The sequence below is a fragment of the Rosa chinensis genome, chromosome 1 (assembly GCF_002994745.2).
Source record: "Rosa chinensis cultivar Old Blush chromosome 1, RchiOBHm-V2, whole genome shotgun sequence".
In the NCBI taxonomy this organism is placed as follows: domain Eukaryota; kingdom Viridiplantae; phylum Streptophyta; class Magnoliopsida; order Rosales; family Rosaceae; genus Rosa; species Rosa chinensis.
The window spans coordinates 19,180,857-19,187,388 of NC_037088.1; positions in this window are offsets into that span (position 1 = coordinate 19,180,857).

Genomic DNA, 6,532 nt, shown 5'->3' on the forward strand with positions numbered 1-6,532 from the left:
AGTTTATTACAATAAAATATGAGTGTGGTAAAAAATTTAGCCAATTTCACCATATTTTCGAATCCGATCGGATTGGTCAACCGTAGTCACTTATATGTTTTATTGGTTGACCGATGCCGTGACAACCGCGAAACATGCTTATTTTTTCACATCACGTTTGTATATATTCCATCAATGGATGTGCGTGGACATAAGATAAAAAAAATTAATTTTAATTACAAACACATTGGTCTGTACCAATTTTATTCCTAAAGTTGTATGACTTATACATTGCATTTAAATTGTTTAGGTTCATTCTAAAGCAACCATGAAGTAGAAAATGAATTCGGAGAAACCAACCACTCGATGGAGAGATTGTAATGTTTTATGGTGATTGTAGAAAATCCAGCCAATTTGGTTATCGTTTCGAATTCGATCAACTAGATCAAACGTAGTTACTCATATAAATCTATATTTATATATCATACACTCCAAAGAGCAACCCCTATCAATTCAAAGAAAATGGAAAAACCGACCGTTGGATGAGTTTATTACAATAAATTATGAGTGTGGTAAAAAATTTAGCCAATTTCACCATATTTTCGAATCTGATCGGATTGGTCAACCGTAGTCACTTATATGTTTTATTGGTTGACCGATGCCGTGACAACTGCGAAACGTGCTTATTTTTTCACATCACGTTTGTATATATTCCATCAATGGATGTGCGTGGACATAAGATAAAAAAAAAATTAATTTTAATTACAAACACATTGGTCTATACCAATTTTATTCCTATAGTTGTATGACTTATACATTGCATTTAAATTGTTTAGGTTCATTCTAAAGCAACCATGAAGTAGAAAATGAATTCGGAGAAACCAACCGCTCGATGGAGAGATTGTAATGTTTTATGGTGGTTGTAGAAAATCCAGCCAATTTGGTTCTCGTTTCGAATTCGATCAAATAGGTCAAACGTAGTTACTCTTATAAACCTATATTTATATATCATACACTCCAAAGAGCAACCCCTATCAATTCAAAGAAAATGGAAAAACCGACCGTTGGATGAGTTTATTACAATAAATTATGAGTGTGGTAAAAAATTTAGCCAATTTCACCATATTTTCAATCCGATCGGATTGGTCAACCGATATGTAGAATATGTATATGCACATATTTTATATAGAAATATAATAGTATAAAAACTTCCACACACACACACACACACACACACATATATATATATATAAACACACACACACATGCACATATATGATATATTGATATATATATATATATATATATCTATATAAACACACACACAAATATATATACTATATGTGTCTATATATATATATATTTATAAACACACACACACAGATATATATATATATATATATAATATTTTGCGGGCTTTTACGGGCCGGGCCTAACGGGCTTTTACGGGCCGGGCCTAGCGGGCTTTTGGTGGGCCATGCCTATGGGTCGGGCCGGGTTTTTGCGGGCGTCCATCGGCCCACCAAGGCGGGGTTTTGCGGGTTTTTTGACAGGCCGGGCCGAGCCAAAAGCCCTGCGGGCCGGCGGGCATCCATCGGCCCACTTGATCCGCGGGCTTTTTGATGAGGCCTAGTTGAAAGTGGGAATACAAAAACAAAGCTCTATTGTTGGAAAAATATAATTTTGTTTATGGATTTATAAAGATTTGATATTAGGTAATTACAATCTTTCCCATCAAGGCTCACAGAATACAACTATAGAAAAATAAACAAATCACAAAACAAGCAATAAGAGAACACCGAAATTTAACGAGGTTCTACACAAATCCATGCATACTTCATCCGGAGAGATACATGTTTTTCACTATGAGAACAATTACAATACAAGAGATATGATTGAGCTAAATCGCCATAACTCAAACTTGTAACCATTGTACACCCACACTCATAGAATTTTCCAAGAACTCACTCTCTCACCCAAGAGTTGTACTCACTCTTGAATAGGGCTGTCAATGGATCGTGTTGTGTTGGGTTCGTGTCAAGTCAAGGTATTTGTCGTGTCACAGAAGACAAACTCAAACTCAACCAATTTAATAATCATGTTGAAAATTTAAACCCAAACCCAATATATTTATTAAACGAGAATTAAAGTACTCAAAAGAACGAACTTTAGAAAAGTTTACCTTCTAGGATTACAAAGTGCTTTCCGATCCTCCTCGTAGGATTGCAGGGTGGTTTTCGATCCTTATTGTAGGATTGCAGGGTGCTTTCGATCCTTGGGTGGGACTGCAGACAAGCTTCAATGCCATGTGTAGGCGGACGTGCAAGATTGCAACTGGCAAGGCTGGTTGATGTCTTGTGCAGCAGACGTGCGTGAAAGCTATCGAGAGTGAATCGTGCAAGAATCAGAAATGCACTCAGCAAAGGCTGCTGATGCCTGCAGGACGTACGCAGAGAGCGTGCAGACGTACGCAAGTAGATGCTAGAGAGGCTAACGTGATAGGACCCACCCCGGATTTCACCTTGAAATCCGAAGTGGCCCTGCGGGGCCCACCTTAGAAGAAATTCTACCAACAATTTGGCAGAACTCCCTCTAAAAGTGAATTACCCAAAACCTGTAGAAAGACATTTACACTTCTAAAATAATCCACCCTTTTGGAGCCACCATGTTCCCTAAATCACAACATCTCCCGTTTCACAAAACAAATATCAGAGCAATCTAATGTACATGCGTACAAGAAGATAGAATACAAGATAAAGGACATATACTTTTATAATCCGAAAGCTATGACAACTATGCCTCAATCCCATGTACGCTTGACCTCAAGCTAATCTGGCCTGCAAACTGGGCATTTGAAACCAAAGGGCCCAGGGGAAAAACATTTGAAAACCGTTAGAGTGAGTGGACGAAGAATAAGTAATTTCGAATAAACAAGTGAAACTTAATGCTTTCCCAAGTTATTCTCTAAAACCTCGCATGCAATAAAAATCTTAGAAACACTCTTAATCATCATCTTGATTAAAATCTCAACTATGTCCTGTCGATCATCTCGAAATCTCTTTAAAATCTCAAATCATATCTCAAAATAGACGATGACTAAAGGGGTCTGCTGAGTAGTCATCTCATGCCACCTGGAGGGGATTGCCGACCAGTGACACATAGGAGGGGATTGCTGACCGGACGAGCAGGTGATGGTTAGAGGGGACTGCCGACTAACCATAGGTAGTTAGAGAGGACTGCCGACTAACTACTTCATGCCATCTGGAGGGGACTGCCGACCAGATGACGCATTGGAGGGAACTGTCGACCGGAATATTCTGGAAGGGACTGCCGACCAGGTAATACATGCATGCGCTGACTTATTTACCTCCTCAATAAAATGGAATCAAGCTCTTTCAAATAATTGCTTTCGGAAAGAAACTCGATATTAATTCACTAAATCATCAATAATTCATCGAAAGCATAACTCAGGAATTTCTCGATAACTCAAGCTCAATATCTCAACAAATCCTCGAAAGCACAAATCCAATACTCGATAAATCAATAAATGATTTTGGAAAGAAATCTCAATATATAACTTCAAAGATGATAAATTCGGAGCTCATAACTTAAGAAATCTCGATAATTCAATCATGCTCAAATATTTGATAAAACATTCGTACTCATGTATCCTCATATAAATCGATATTCGAAATCAATAATTCTCATAATATTTTCTTAATCAATCACTTCCCGAAAATCACTTATTAACTCAATAACTCATAAATAAATAGTTTGAAAATCTATTGAAAGCCCTTGGGAAGGAAATCCACTAATAATCCCGTAACTCATAGAGCATAATAAATCTCAAGAAATCAAGCTCATAAAATCATAAAACTCAATAATTCAAATAATAAATTAAACCTCAATTAGAAAATAATAATATACTGCATGCACAATTAATTTAAAATAAATGTCCACTCAAGGTTTGCGGCTACATCGGCCGTCCAACTTTCCCGTCCTCAACTCGCATATCCGTTGTCCTCAAACCCGAAATCTCCAAATCTAGCTCAAATCTTCGATTCACCTTCCTCCAGTTGAATTGGAACATGAAACTTGGTGGATTAGGACCGTGGAGGAAGGGGCTAAAAAGCCCAGATGGTGGAGTAGTCTAACATGGCCGAAAAATTGCTAATTGGCCAAAAAACCAAAAAGCAAGCTCGCCGGAAATCAAGCTTACTGCACCATATTCTGCCATTGTCATCATGCATCATTGCCATAGGGAGGAAGAGGAAGATGAGACGTCGATGGGAGCCCGGTTGCACGGCCGGGGGTGGCCGGAAACGCCAGTGGTGAGGTCGGGAAGCCCACTACCGGCTATCTCCCTCTCTCTCTCGAGTTCCCTCTCTTTCTCTCCTCAGCTTCCAGAAATGGAAGCCCCCGAAAATAATTTCCCCTTTGGGAAACCCCCATATACCAAAAAAAAATCCCCCAATTTACAAAATTGCCATTGCATTCCAACTTATATAACTTTTTCGTTACAGCTCCAATTTTAACGTGCTGCATGTCCACGAACCCGGTTTAATGTCCTCTACGACTTTCAGGAAGGAAATTTTCTCAAATTTTGAACCGAACAAAAAGTCAACTTTTAGGGCCCCCTAAAAGGTCGAAACGGAGCAAAAAAGTAAATGTAAGTGTCGTTTACCAATCGAAAGACTCGTAAACTGGTAAATTTAGGTTCGGGACGTTACATAACGCGGCTGGAGCGAGCCTAACCGGCAGCTATATATATATATATATATATTTTTTTTTTTTTCTTTTCCAGGGTTTTGGATTTTTGGAATAAGGGTTAGAGACTCACGCTGATAACGTGTTTCAGGGAATCTGAATATGGGGAGAATGATTTGTACTTTCATTGATAATAGGGGCCTTTTTATACAGAGGATTATAAGTAAAGAATTAGAGTCTTACAAAGAAATTGAATCGTACAAATGATTGAAATATCCAAGTATCTATCTGTAAGACTAACCCTATTACAATTTAGACAAGTAACTAGAGTTTGGGCTAGACACACAAACTAGGTGTCCTTAAACACAAACAAGATGATTTATGTGTTTATAATAATTTGGGCCATTTTCAGTTATGAAACACAAGTCAACTAACCACTGCCAATTAATTTTGATTGTGAATGCAATATAACTTTATACAACTTGTTTGACATGGAAATCAGTGCGGTACAAACTGTCTTTTTTGAATGCGCGAGCGTGCCAGCACTGTGGGGTGTAGTCGTCGGGGCGTCCCTCGACCTGACTTCTTCTCAAACGATGTGGACGAGGAGAGCACCAACCTCGTCACAAGGTTCTTCTCTTGCCTTTCGGAAAAGGACTTCTTGCCTTACGGATAAGGGCTTTGGTTGTGGTCTCTTGCATTCACCGAATCGATACTTAGTGTTGTAGACTAAGCAGAGCAATCACTAGGAAATTGGAGAAAGCACGGGTTTTGCTAAAGCGTGACTTTAGCTTCGCGGGGTTGCGAGGGCGTTATCCTTGCTTCGCTGGTCGTATCGGTGGCAGTAGCACTAACAGTCGGCTCTTGGAGAGACTAGGACTGGAAGCACGGTCGCCGAGTTTCAACGAGGTTGAAGGTTTGCTTCGGGGAGGCTTGATAATCCGAGGGATTTATTCATTTGAGAGTTGTCCCTGTATATCGTCTTTAGCCTCTATATATAGGCTACTCGTAGATTCTCCTTCTTAATAGGAATGCAATACTATATTTTAGGCCACAGTTATTGGCCTTGAATCAAATCAAAACACTTAATAGTTTTGATATCTATCGTACAATAATTAATAATTATCCTCTGTCGCCGCTAGAGTATAGGTAAAGGTTAATTGCCTCTTAGGATGTAAACTCTTGGATGCGAACTGTAGGATATGCACGTATCTTAGTATATATATCTCTGCGAAAACTCCGTAGCATAGTGGCATGCAGGAATATATACCCCTTGTTTATTGCAATTAAGCATGATTGTAACTTACTCAAACTGCTCCACCTTCATGAAACCTTAATTGCATGGAAGACTTGCTCGCTTGCACACCATTGGTAGTGAATGATGGCCCACCATAGATAGTACTTAATTGCATGAGTACTCTTGAATATAGGTAGAGAAGCACAGCACGTTGCCATGTTTGATTGCATGGTAACTTTCCCTAATTTAACCATGCATGAGCCACCATACATACATCATTATGGCCACTATCAAGCATGATTGCATGCTTCCATATATGCCATTGCACATTAATTGTATGGGAAACCATAATACTTACAGGGCCACGTTATTGTTCTCTTTTGCATAATCTTGGTAATCAAGCATACAAATCACCATTAATTATAAAATATTTGATAATTAAATAGTAAATCGAGGAATATTCAGATTTGCTTCGATATTGCTTGATCTCCAAGTAGGTCTTATTTAACCTCTAAACAATATTTTCCGAACTTGTCGAAAATAAATAGGTTTGGCCACTGATATTAGCCCGGTTTTTTTCGAGTCTCCCTTGTCGGGAAAAAATGTTAA